We start from the raw sequence: 14,624 nt of genomic DNA, 5'->3' as shown, positions 1-14,624 counted from the left end.
CATAATAATAATAATAATAATAATAGGGGGTCTTGTAAAGCGCATGGTGACGCCAGACGGCGTATCCCCGCGCTATGATGCGAGCGCTAGCAGGAAAAAAGTGCTAAGGTGGGAACCCACTACCGGGCATAAAGAAATGTTTTTAACTTAGCTCTGAAGATGGGCTCTGAGGGTTCCAGGCGCAACGCCACAGGGAGTTTGTTCCAGCTAGATGCAGCCAGATACCTAAAGGATCTGCCACCCATCCTTGCTTTGGACACCTTAGGAATGGACAGGCGTCCCGAGCCAGAGGATCTGAGGGAACGAGAAGGCTCGTATTGTGTCAGGAGACCCTGTAGGAGGAGAGGTGCCCTGCCATTGATAATCCGATGACAGGTGCATAGTGCTTTAAATTCCACCCTGCTTCTCACCGGAAGCCAGTGTAGGGCCTGGAGAGCGGTTATAGAAGCTGATCTTCTGGGCAGTCTGAGAACCAACCGGGCTGCGGCATTTTGTAAAACCTGCAGGCGGCTCAAATTCTTCTCGAGGGTCCCCAGGTAGAGCAGGTTGCCATAGTCCATCCTGGACGTGACTAGTGCATGCACAAGTATTTGGCGGGCTTTAATAGGAAGGAGCTCCAGAACCTTCCTGAGGGTCTTGAGGATCCCGAAACAGGTACCAACCACACGATTGACCTGGGGTCCAAAAGTTAGGTTGGAGTCGAACCAGACACCTAGATTCCTCGCCTCCTGGCAGGGGATTGGTGTTGGTCCTAGGCAAGGTGGCCACCACGCCGACGTCCAAGCCGCTCGGTCTCCCCCCACCACCAGCACCTCAGTCTTGCCTCCGTTGAGCTTAAGGCAGTTGGCAGACATCCAGGCAGCTAGGTCTTGCATGCATGCTCTGAAGATGTCTGCTGCAAGACCGGGTGCCCGCGATAGGGAGATGACCAGCTGCGTGTCGTCGGCGTACGACACCATGCGCAAACCGTGACTCTCCACTATGGTGGCAACCGGGGCAACGTACAGATTAAAAAGAGTTGGACTCAGAGACGAGCCCTGCGGCACCCCCTGGTCCAAGGCTACTCGCTCAGAGTAGCAGTCGCCCTGCCTGACTTGGAAACCTCGGCCAGATAAAAACGACTGGATCCATTTTAGCGCTGCACCTCCTACCACCCCTTTGTTCAGACACTGTAGCAAGATGGAATGAGCTACAGTGTTGAACGCAGCGCTAAGATCCAGAAGGATCAAGGCCATAGTATGGCCCTCGTCGGCACCCTGCCTGATGGTTTCGGATGCCATGAGGAGCGCTGACTCCGTCGAGTGGCGAGGCCGGAACCCAAACTGGGTGGGATGTAGAAGATTGGTATTTTCCACAAATTGCATTAACTGCAAATTGGCCACCTTCTCCGCCACTTTAGAGAAGTAGGGTAGAAGGGAGATGGGACGCAGATTCTCCAACTTTTCAAAGCTTATATTCGGCTTCTTGCAGAGGGGGAGCACCACAGCTTGTTTCCATTCCCTAGGCATAGTGCTGGACCTAAAGGAGACATCCAACAGATGCCTAATGTATGGTTCTAGTGTCGTCAAGCTGTCTCCCAGCCGTTTGGGTGATGCTGAGTCCCGTGGGGAGCCTGACTTCACTGACCTACATATTTTAATCAGGTCTTCTACTGGTGGGGTGGAGAAGTTAAGCAGCAGATTTTCTCCATCAACCTCTCTTACTGATACTGCGAACTCCCCCCCTGCCAAGGGTTGGGGGGAAAAGGCTGAATAGATTTTGGACACTTTATCGCCGAAATAGTCTGCAATGCGATTGCAGGCCGCAACTGAACAATCCTCCAGTCCTGTAGAGGACTAGGGGGCAGCCAGGGATTTATAGACACAGAACAATTCTTTCGCTGAATTCTCTGCACCCATGATCCTATCGGCATAGTGGGCAGTTTTCGCTCTCCTGATTAGATTGTGATATACCCGTCTATTGACGAGATATCTTTCTCTCGCCTGGCTGTCATAGGCTATCCTCCACTGCCTTTCTGCTCGCTTGCAGTCCTTCTTAGCACACCGCAGTTCCTCATTGAACCAGGGTGCCGCTCTCTGTTTACGACCGCCCTCCTTCGGCAGGCCTAAAGGGGCCGTCCGGTCTAGGGCCGCCGTGATACGGTCGTTAAGCAATTTATTTGCCGAATCTGCATCATCACCTCCAGGGGGGCCCTCTGCGATAAGAACCTCATTAAACTCTGGCAGGGAGAACCTGGCCCATTTACGCCTGGGGTAGTTAAGGGGAGTGGGGTCTGTCCCCTTATGTTTAGGGAGACGAATTTCAAATGGAACCAGGAAATGGTCGGTCCAAGGGAGGGGCACAGGGAGAGCAGCTGTGACCTCATCCCAGTTCGCAAACACCGGATCAAGCAGGTGGCCATGCTGATGTGTTGGAAGCTGGCCCTTTAGCTCCAGTTGTAATGCCTGAAGTTCTTGACGGAACTCCAACGCTCCTTTGTCCGTTAGATCCTCTAAATGCATATTAAGATCTCCCAGTAGCAGAAACTTGTCTCTCCTCAACGCCATCTCCGTGACACACTCTATTAGGTTACTTTTAAACCTTGCCAGGGGGCCTGGGGGACGGTAGATTAAATAGCCTTTCACCGTGGTGCCCCCATTAATTTTTATGGTAAAAACACCAGCCTCGCAGTCTACCATATGGGCTTGTTCCAGTTGACAAGCAAGCTGCTGTTTAAATGCAATAGCTATGCCTCCTCCTCTGCGGTCAGGTCTGTCCAGCCTCATCATCATGATTGATCTTTTCATTTTAGCTCTCTGGTGAACAAATATTATGTTGTTATTTTTTTTTTTTTAAATAAACTCTTTTTATTAGCATAGTCATTGTGCACTGTACACGGTACAACATTTCAGAATATCTTGCAGTCGTTTCAATACGTACACATATTCACATCAGTTGTCAAAGCATCGTGCAGTATTGTCGTTTTGATTTTACAATATACCCCAACCGTAAATAAACTAAACTTCCCCCACCCACTCCCACCCTTCCCCAGCACTCTGTTAGACATTTTTGAAAACATATATATCACACGGCCATACTTGGCACTGGCATCCTGCTGCTCATTGCATCACGGCACACTCGGGGACGGTACAGCTAGTGTGAGTTCTGTGTTGAATGCCCGTGCACCCCGGGCTGTCGGGGCTATCTAGGTACTTGGTGGTATTGCCCCCAGGTGATCCAGCTGACTCTCCTCTCTACACTCGACGTCTACACAACTGAGAGCACAGAGCCCGATTCTGGGGAACCGTCTGCTTCGAAAGCCCCAAGTATTGTGTTCCATTCCAGGGAGGATAGGTTCTTTCTCAACCCTCTGCATTCCTCTCTCTGTAGTGCCTCGCTCTCCGCCTTCCCCCACCGTAGTACCTCCGCCCTCCATACATCCGGATTCGGGGGTCTAGCTGACTTCCAGCGCATGGTGATTGTACGTTTCGCTAGGAGCAAAGCTAGGTCTGTGAAGCGGGTGGTGACGCTTTTCTTGCGCTCTGAAGGGCCAAGCCCGAGTATGGAGTAAGCTATAGTGGCATAAGGCTTGGACAGTGCTAGTTTAATTAGGGCTTGATGCACCGAGGTCCAGTAATACCCCAGTTTCGGGCATTCCCACAACATGTGCAGTAGGCGTGCGTTATCCATATTGCAACGCGGGCAACTATCAAGTGTGGCAGGGAACATTACGTGTAAGCGGTGTGGCGATAGGTAAGTCCTGTGTAAGTTCATGAGTTGGATGAATTTAAATTTGGGGTTCCTGGAAACTTTCTTGGGGAATTTAAGTATACGTTCCCATTCCTTGTCTCTGAGTGGCCTGCCCACGTCTTCCTCCCATTTGGTCCGCAAGGGTTGTAAGGAGATCGCCCTCCCAGTTCGTATTCCGTTCGTGATCCATTTCGTCAAATTGCTTCCCGCTCCCATTAGGTATTGCATCGTCAATAGGGGGTTTGTGGGGGGCTCCATTCCCTCGACCGCCCATGTCCTGACTATATACCTTCGCACTTGAGCATGTAAGAGAAAGGTGCCCCCCGGCACGCAATGGGTCTCGCGAAAGTCATCAAATGACATAACCTGGCCATCTGCAACCAGGTCTCCCACTTGCGTGACCCCCACATCCTGCCATGCAGTAAGCGTCCGGTTCGATAGCAATTCCGTGCCCAGCAGGACACCCAGAAGCGGTATCGTGGGGGCATACGAAGACTTCGGGATGTGTATTTCACGGCCCTCTTCCAGTAAGCGAGCGCTAGTCTCAGTAGTGGGTGAGCGTGTCTAGGGATCTCTGCCCCCGGTAACAACAGGGCGTGGATGGTCCCCTAAGACCATTCCGCCTCCGTCATGCTGAGTTCGTCTAGGTTGCGGCCAACCAGCCAGTAGGGTAGCCACTGTAACTGGCAGGCATAGTTGTATGCCCGATAATCAGGTACTCCCATTCCGCCCGACGCAGTGCTCAGCTGCAGTTTGGACAGACTGATTCGTCTACGCCCCGACCCCCAGACCAGTTCCGTTAGTGTTGGGTTCAACTTTTGGAAGACAATGGCTGGGATCACAAACGGTAGTCCCGTGAAGTAGTAAATTAATCGCGGTAGAACTACCATTTTAGATATGGCTATTCTGCCCGCCACTGACAGTGGTAATGAGGTCCAGAATTATACTTGCAAATTTAGTGTAGCAATGGCCCTGCCAAGGTTGCCTTCGATCATGTCCTCCGACTCTCTGTTTATCTGTATTCCCAAATACCGGAATGTGGACTCTGCCATTTGGAAGGTGTGTGGTGCGAACAGCGTGGAGTATTCGCATCTGTGTCACTTGAGTGGAACCCATATGATTTAGGTTCGCTTACAGTTAGGCCCGAAAGCGTGCGGAAGTCCTCGAAAACACTGGGAATAGGATCTAGGTCAATGTTGTTATTTTTATTTCTATTTTATTTTGTGATTTCAGTATCACTATTTCATCTCGTTTCTACAGCTTCATATTTTATGCTCTCTGGTGAGTTGGTTCTTTTTTATTTCAGCTTTATAAATGCACATAAAGTTCCTCATCTTGGTTGAGACCCCTCGGATCCAGAGTTCAGAACGCCAGTATGTGTTTGGATTCTTTCTGGCGTAATATGCGCTCTCTGTTGACTCCCCTCTCCAATGGTGGTACCTGTTCAATTGCCCATTACTTGAGACTCTCCCACTGACTCCCGTGTACTTTCTCCATATGTTTGGCAATTGAGTTAGAGCGATCTTTATTTTTTGTGGCACGAATGTGCTCCAAAATCCTCTTCTTAGCCTCAAAGGTAGTACTACCTATATAGCGTAGTTGACATGGGCACTCTACCATGTAGACAATAAAGTTGCTTTTGGAAGTCAAATGTTGTTTCATTTGCCACTTCGTGCCTCTCTGGATATCCAATTCCTTTTTGGGTACAGCAATTTTGCATGGTTTGCAGTGTTTACATGGCCAGAAGCCCTCTCTCTGTAACCATGTAGTAGTAGGTGTATCTTTGAAATGGCTATGTGTGATTTTGTCAGAGATGTTTTGGGCTCTCCGGTACGTCACACTTGGATGATCACCCATGATGTTCACTAGGGTTGGGTGAAGTCTTAGTATGCCCCAATGCTTTTTGATGATCCTGCTGAGATCTTTGTTTTCCACACTGTTGGTTCTGATTAGTCTAATCGGTTGGAGTGCTGATGTTATCTCATTTCCCTTGACTTTATTTAGGATGTCACCTCTTCGTTCTTTCTCAACCTTTTGTTGACTGGTTTCCACAACTTTTCTGGGATATTTGCGTTTCATGCATCTCTCGCAGGTTTGGTTGCTGTGTTTTTTTAATTCGACCTCTGATGAGCAATTCCTCCTTAGTCTTAGAAATTCCGCGTAGGGTTTACTCATTTTAGTTTTTCCTGGTGGAAACTATCTCCATGTAAGATTGCATTAGTTAAGGTCTTTTTTCGGTGCAGTGTAGTTTGGAGAGTATTGTTTTCCACATAAATGGTAGTATCGAGGAAAGTTACTTTCTTTGCAGTAATTTCATAGGTGAATTGCAATTTTGTGATGTTATTGTTCAGTTTTTCAAAATATTTGCCAAATTCTTTCTCAGAACCATCCCAGATAATTAAGAGATCGTCAATGAAACGAAGCCATAAAATAGTCCTACTGTGGAATTCATCATTTTCAGCAGTTCAGGCGATTTGTTGTTCGAACCAGCCCATTTTTAGGTTAGCATAGTTTGGGGAAAACGAGAAGCTCATGGCACATCCCTTTATTTGCTTGAAAATTTGCTTGTTGAACATAAAGATGTTATTATCCAAGTATAGATGAATCATTTCCAGCAACATCACGTTGTGTTGGCAATATTGGATGTTACGTTTACCTAGAAAACAGGTACAGGCTTGGAGTCCAATCTGATACTCTATATTAGTATACAAGGACACCACGTCCATTGTTACTAATTTAAAGGAAGATTGCCATGTCACTCCTTCCAATTTTTGTACGAGGTCTGAGGTGTCAGAGGTAGGTAGGAGCTAAGATCTCTTATTAGGGGCCAAAGAAAATAGTCGATGTAATTTGAGATGGTTCTAGAATTGAGCCATTTGCGGAGACTATGGGTCTACCTGGTGGATTAATTCTGTTTTTATGGACTTTCGGCAGATGGTAAAAAGTTGCCATGATTGGGTGATCGCTTTTGTGGTATTTGTGTTCATCTGTATTTATCAGGCCTTGGTTCAACCACATTTGTAGGTGTTCTGTGACTGTTGTTTCAATCTCCATGGTGGGGTTCCGAGTTAATAGTTGGTAACATGTTGGATCTCTAAGTTGTCTGTTGGCTTCAGCCACATAGTCTTTTTTATCCAAGAGAACGACGTTTCTAAGTATGGGCGCAAAATCAGCTCCGTTCGCTAAATTTGCCAATTTTTTTTCGCCATTTTCGCGATCCGCGAATCTCGCGAAATTGCCGAAAAATTCGCGAATTCGCGAGAGCGGGCGGATTTTTTTTTTTTGGCCCACAGCAAGCACAGTTAAGGCAGGTGCTCGAGTTGAAGCTAACTTTGTAACTATTTTAAAATGGCGCCGGCAAGCTGCCAGAGTGCTTGCTGGCGCCATTCTAAAATGGTTACATAGTTAGCTTCAACTCGGGCACCTGCCTTAACTCTGTAAGTGCTTCCTGTGGGCCAAAAATTAAACCTCAACAGGAAGCACTTACAGATATAAATAAAGCAGGTGCCCGAGTTGAAGCTCAAATTCAGTAACGTTTTAATCAGCCCAAAACATTAGTGAGCACGGTCGAGGCTGGGCAAGTGTGCTTTAACACCATATCTGCCATCGAAAATTAGCTGTAATACCCGAGGGAGGTCTTTGCATCCCTGAGTTTCTCGAGTGCCATCCCCGTTTCTGTGACCAGGAGGCTGCTTTCTCCTCACCTGCTGCCCTGTTCGCTCTCTGACCCTTTATGCACAAGAGGTATGTGAACACGCATAGAAGCCCTGCACCACACACTAGCAGTATCAAACGTCTTCCCGCCCTTTCCCAATCCCAACTATGATGGACAGCTCACTCAAGGGACCTCGGCACATTTTGGCGTGGTGGCAAGTTACAGGCACACATGGTCAGTGGAGACAAATCTTTTGGCCCTTTACGCAGCTGCAGTGTAGGAAAAGCACTATCATTTACCCAACGAGGTAGCACTTACTGATTAGCCAGTAGAAAGTACTCCAGTTGAGTAGAGGTATTGCACAAAACGGTGGCATCTTAGTGGATAACTATGCAGGGCAGGATTCATTCTGGCACGAGGCTCCTGTCACAAAAATTAAACCTCAACAGATATAAATAAAGCAGGTGCCCGAGTTGAAGCTCAAATTCAGTAACGTTTTAATCAGCCCAAAACATTAGTAAGCACAGCCGAGGCTGGGCAAGTGTGCTTTAACCCCATATCTGATGTTGAAAATTAGCTGTAATACTCGAGGGAGGTCTTTGAATCCATTAGTTTCTCGAGCGCAATCCCCGTGTAGTTCCTGTGACCAGAAGGCTGCTTTCTCCTCACCTGCTGCCCTGCTCGCTCTCTGACCCTTTATACACAAGAGGCATGTTGACACGTATAGAAGCCATACACCCCACACATCAGCGGTATCAAACGTCTTCCCGCCCTTTCCCAACTATGATGGACAGCTCACTCAAGGGACCTCGGCGCCTTTTGGCGCGGTGGCAAAGTTACAGGCACACATGGTCAGTGGAGACAAATCTTCTGGCCCTTTACGGAGCTGTAGTGTAGGAAAAGCACTATACATTTACCCAACGAGGTAGCACTTACTGATTGGCCAGTAAAAAGTACTTCAGTTGAGTAGAATCGCAAAAAAATCCACGATTTCACAGGAAAATCCACGACTTTACGGACTTTTTTGCGATTTCGCACTAATTCGCGGACCGCAGATCCGCAAAATTCACCCATACTTAGACATTTCCGCCTTTGTCAGCAGATTTTATTTCAATGGTATGATCCTTTTGAAGATTTTTCAAAGCTTCCCTTTCCTCTCGAGATAAATTGTGATCGCAATTTTGGTATTTGATTTTATATAGATCTTCTACTACAGCATCATGAAATAGATCTATTTTGTTCCCCGGGGGATAATGTTGGATAAAATCTTGATCTCGATTTGAGGCCTCTTTGCCCTGCACTAATTAATGGCTGTAGGTCTTGTAGTGCCCTTAGTTCTTCCGCTTCTTACAAGGCTGTTTCTGTCCCCATTGTTAGCAGGGTTTGTAATCCTTCATTATCGTCTGATAGGAGACTGTTGGTGACAGTTGTACTGCTGACTTCCTGGTTTCTTCTCAATTTTTCAGAGTGGATTTTTGCCAACTTTATCTTCTAGGTATATTTATATAGATCTATCCCTGTTTACACAAATATTCAGATGTGCTTTAGGACAGAAATGAAGGCCCTTTTTGAGAACATTCTCCTCAGTCGTAGTTAAGATCTTATCAGATAAGTTGATCACATTCAATTCTTGTGTGGTCGAGTTTCCTATTTCTTTAGTTGTCTCAACCGTTCCTTTGTCCATGTGTCCATTTTCGGTGTTTCCCCTGCCCCTCTGGCCTCTTCTTGTCTTCCTCGGTTTCCTCTTCCACGCCCCCTTCCAGTTCCTCCGCGTTGGCTGTTTTTTTGTTGCTGTTGTTCCAGTGCCATCCTCATTTCTGTTAAAAAATCGGTCTTTTTTCTTTCTTCTCTCATGTCTGATTTTGTGGCTGAGTTATTTTCTGTATCGCTTGTGTCTGTACTAGTTAAGGAGTCAAAACTAGAGAATTATCTGCCTGTAGTCTATATATATATATCTGAACAGAACACCAGTTGTGGAGTTGCGTGATTCATTTTGACCATATAACAGTCTTGTTCATAAAGTCTAAACGCATCACGCGGAGTATATGAATTAATAAATCCCCTTTATTTTCCATGTACCACTGTGTTTTTGCTTTAGTGCACGCTCTAAGGCTGGTGTTCTGCTCATTATTTACTGGTCTGCTCTGCCGGTCAGCGTGCCACCTTCCTGGGGTCATTGGTTCACGGAAGGAGCACTTTCCTAAATGAAAAATAAAATAAAATATATATATATATATATTAGGGTAATATATTTAATTTGCAATACTTTGAGCTTATGTAATGAAATATTTTATAGTTACTACTTTACCCTCTATTTACATTTAAAAAATCGGTATTTTTGTCTATTAGTTACAACAATATTTTTTTTTTCGATATTTGTGTGCATGCCATTATAATTATAGGATCACAATATTATAGAAAACTATATGGGGCCTATAGACAAGCCCCTTGTGCCGCCGTTACATCACTTTTCCCATTTGAAAAGGGGGTTGTAAAAAAACACCTATCTTTTTCCAATATTCTCTACAGTGATATTCCTTACAATGATATTGTGTCTGCGCTCCAAATAAAAATAGGATTTCTAATAAGGGGGGAAGAACGCATTAAGTAACACATTTTGCCCAATTTCTCGTTTTTTACACATGAAATAAGTGAAAATTAAATCTGTTTAGTTGTGATAGGATTGTGAAAGAACAGTTACGAGACGAACAAATCATTCCATATGTCGTGTCACTGGTACTACAATCTTCAGACAGCTATTCATTTTTCCTTTAATGGGCTTCATAAATCGAATTAATGCAAAACCTGTGCTTCATGGAATACATGCTGTTTTATTTTCCCAAGCGTCCACCTTCAATTGAACTTCTCTTTTTCACTGATCCCTGTTCTTATAGCAACTAATCTGTGCTGATAAAAAATGTAATGTAAGCTATTTCACATGGCAACCCGGCAATCACGTATTCTCTTTTAATCAATTTAGCAAAAATAAAATGTAAAATGTTTACCTGGTACTGAAATAACCACAACATCCTTCCATTAAACTATTTATTATTTCAAATTATAAATGCCAGTGATTGACCTCCTTCCTGTTGTTTACATGCTGTTTGTTACCCTTTACAATGCAGAATCTAAACTGCACTTGAAAAACAAAAACGTTTATTTGAACAATGAAAATGGAGGAAAATTTTGGCAAAACTAGGAGTCAGGACAGCTAGTCAAAATAATTCAGCAATATTCATTAGACCCGGCTCGAAATAAGGAGTATGCAGAAGAATCGGATACTTACAATCAACCTCGCCTCTGTGTTTTGATGATAGACAGTCAGGTACCTATCTGTGCTGTTCTTTATACACCTAGACAGATTACTGTCACTTGCATACTGGTAAACATAGAGAAAAGAGAGATCTGTTTGGATGGGAAAAATAGAAACTCGGGAATTGATGATGCAACTATACTTTGGCATCCTATTCATCACACACATATGGTATTATATTTATTTTTATTTTTATTTAGGATTTTTATTAAGTTCTGCAAACCACATAAGGGGTGGCCTCTGCGTGCTCTAGGTAGAATTAAGGTGGCTCCAAGAGGTCAGACATCCAGGATGCCTTCTGTACCAATGTCATAGTGTACTACCAGCTGCCCAGAGCCTTGGTGTCAGGGGCAGGCTGATATTGCCTGCCTGTGCAGCAGACAGAGGTTAGAGTGTTAATATGATGTTCCTTGTTCAAAAGTATATTATCTAAATGCCAAGGTGAAAAGGTATGTCTTCAGAGATTTCATGAGATTGAAGTAGTTCTTTCAAGTCTCAAGTGGGTTGCTTGGGAGTTCCACGGAGAAGTGCTCTGATGAAAAAGTCTGCTACCACCATCTATTTGTATCTGAGTCGAAGGAGTGGCATCAAGCCTTTTTTGCAGACCTGAGGCATCTGGCCATTTGATAAAGCTCAAATAGTCTGCAGATGTAGCCAGGAGTTCAGTTATGTTTGGCCTTGTGAACAATTCAGGGAGATTTACATCTAGTCCTTTCCTACAAAGGGAGTCAGTGGAAGGGTATGAGAGCAGGGGTAACATGGTCATCATGTTTATTTGTATTTGTTGGGAGCCTGGCTATGGATATGTAGGGAAGCCTTAATTCAGGTTATTACAATAGGCTAGGCGGGACATAACCACTTCGACAATCAAATACATTTTCTGCAATCAATATAACAGCAATAGGATCACTATCAGGTGTCAAATGTGGAAGAGTATGGTTTTGCAAAGAGAATTTATCTGTAGAGGGAATGAGAGAGATCTTTTAAAAATAATACTTAGGTTGCATTCTTGGTGCACTGTGGCAAAGGAGTAGCGCAAATCTTTAGGCCAACGAATGGAGAGAGGGGTTGAAGGTGACTGGGTCAAAAAACAACCTTTTCCCACTAAGACATAGCCAGTTGCTCTGCATTCATCTAAAAAATAAATGGAAGACAGCAGAATAAATTGAGAAGGCTGCCAGGGTTTTCTTCAAGCTTTAGTTGGAGCTGAGTTTCATCAGCATTCACTCAATCAATCAGCACTTGTAGAGCACTGCAACTCACCTGCGGGGTACTCAGGTGCTGGTGAGCCATGTTGGTCGAAGAGCCAGGAATTGAGCTCCTTCCTGAAGGTGGTCAGTGATAGGTCGGTGGGTAGGTGGAGAGGGATAAGGAGTTCCAGGATCTGGTGGCAAGATGGAAGAAGAAACATCCTCCAGTGAGGGGTGAGGCAGATTTGGGGGGTGCTTGCAAGGGCGAGGTTTGTAGAGTGAAGGTTTCTCGTGAGTAGGTAGAAATTCAGACCATGGTTCAAGAAGTGGGATCCGATGTTGTGGAATAACTTGTATGCATTAGTGAGGAGTTTGTACTGGCATCTCTTTTGTACGTGGAGCCAGTGGAGGTCCTTTAGATGGTTAGAGATATGTGACCTTTTGGGGAGGTCAAGGATGAGTCTGGCTGCTATGTTCTGGATGGTTTAGAGTCCTTGTATGAGCTCGGTGGAGGTGCCTGCCTAGAGTGCGCTGCCGTAGTCTAGTCGGCTGGTGATGAGAGCTTGCGTGACTGTTTTCCTTGTGCCTGCAGGGAGCGATCTGAAAGTAGGCAGACCGTGTGGAAGTGGGCTGCGGCGATTGTGTTTGTCTGGTGTTTCATTGTGAGTTTGATGTCCAGTATGATGCCTAGGTTGCGTGCATGGTCTTTGGGTAGGGGGTGGGTCTGAGCTCCCAGGGCCACCAGGAGTCAATCTGAAGGGTGGAGCCTCTGCTGAAGACCAGAACTTCGGTTTTGTCTGTGTTTAACTTGAGGCAGCTGTCTCTCATCCATGTTGAGACATTCTACATGCATTTGAGGAGGCTGTCTTTTGTCTAAGTGGGGTTTGTTGATAGTAAGAGGATGAGCTGGGTGTTGTCCCACATATCAAGTGTCACTGGTGATATATGTATATATCCCCAGGTCCTATATTTTCTCTCAATCCATAAAATCTTTCACAGGGCAATGGCTTGACTATTCTCACCATTACTGATGCATCTTTATTTCACCCCATTAAATCATTTTAAATCATAAATTGTATATGAAACGCTTGAAAACAGCCAGCTAAATTTTGAAGTGCTCATTTCCCTTGTGAAGTAGAGAGATTTAGAAATCTACATGCTATCACCAGTGTCTCCCTTCTCCAAGGAATATTTTAAGAATTAGTTGAAACTGTCACAAAAAAGAAGGGCAGAAGCGGAAATAGAATTGTTTAGAATAGGTGTATAACCTTTATAATCCTACCCTCTTTACCAAGGTAATTGTGGCTAGCGATGAGAAGTGTCTCATATACCATTGTTGGAATTCTCTTCAGATTGTGGTGAGTAGCGAGGAGTAGTTAGAGTGATGATTTGTGCTCCAAATGCGGCTGTTCAGATTCCTTAGTAGCACACTTCCTTAGTGGTCCACCAAATAAGAAAGAGTGTACAAGGTGTTTACAGCAGATTTGGGATTGCTCAGAGAATTAGGGCTTCCAGTTTCATAACTGTTTAATTCTGACTTAGAACCTAGTGATAGTTTTTCAAGAGCATGACGGAGAGAGTGTGCCAGACCTGAGTATTAGAGCATGAAATCATTTACAAACCTTTTAATACACTCCAATCCATATGCATCTAATGTTCTCCTGTCCCAGCACCTGATCAGAGAACGGCTCAAGTAGAAGGGTTGGTTCTGGCAACTAATATCCAGGATCAGAACTGTGGGTCAATTCTTAGTGAGTGCATGAGGTACATCATGGGAGTCTAGATGACCCTATCAAGTGCCTTTTCTGTGTCCAGGGTGGGGAGCAATGCATTTTAGGGGTGCATAGTACTTTTCTGTGATATGTAACATCTTTTACATAGTATCGCCATATTGGCAACCTGGGATAAAGCCAGCCTGGCCAGAAAACACTATCCCTGGCACAATGGGATTCAAGCTGGAATACAGGATACATGTGAAATATTCAGAATTGTAGTTCAACAGAGATATTGATCTACATGATGCACATTAGGATGGATCTTTACCTGGTTTGAATATGACCGATACCAAGGCTTTTAGCATCCAATTGGTAACCCCCAACCATCCCCCCCAAGAGAGTATTGCTATGATTTGAGCTAGTTATTTCCAGAAAGACTTCTAAAAAGAGGTCTTGTGCCAATCTGGCCCAGTGCTTCCCCTTTTTTTAGTTTAAATATGCTACATATGAACTATTATAGTTCTCTCTGCAATGGCATCACACACTTTGTGCTATGGAAGCCTGTAGGTAGGATTCCACTGTAATCTCATCTTTCAGTTATTCCTCGTTCAATTTACTTAAGAAATTGTGGCATATTTGTGCGATGTCCTTGTCCCTTGCAACAGCTTTCTCTGCCATGCCTGTATCAATGTCCCTCTAACTCTGACAATTTGTGCTCTCCAGTAGCCTGTCAGCATTGTTACTCAAGGCATAGTACAGTTGCTTGGTTCCCAAAAGGGTGTTTTCTACATTGTCTATATCATAGACGTGTTTCAGAAATTGTGACATTAATTGAGGGGGTGGAAGCCCCACTCAAATAATAAACACAAACCTTGGGAGGATGATTCGCAAAAGTCACAAAATAAACCTGTGCTTGACCCTCTGGTAGCTTGGCACAAAAGCAATCAGGCTTAACTTAATGGAAATGTGTAAAGTTTTGATTTAGAACACAAACAGTAATAAAGTGAAAACACAAGAAAAAT

The 14,624-nt window shown here is 44.7% G+C and overlaps 1 protein-coding gene across 1 annotated transcript in view; it reads right to left on the bottom strand.

Moving 5' to 3' along the window:
• The window catches only part of LOC147683825 (uncharacterized), a 1,174,400-nt gene that overhangs the window by 58,706 nt on the left and 1,101,070 nt on the right, over positions 1 to 14,624 (bottom strand). The window lies entirely within an intron of this gene.

This window comes from Lissotriton vulgaris, chromosome 11 (genome assembly GCF_964263255.1).
Source record: "Lissotriton vulgaris chromosome 11, aLisVul1.2, whole genome shotgun sequence".
NCBI classification, from domain to species: Eukaryota; Metazoa; Chordata; class Amphibia; order Caudata; family Salamandridae; genus Lissotriton; species Lissotriton vulgaris.
This window is presented reverse-complemented; position numbering and strand designations above follow the sequence as displayed.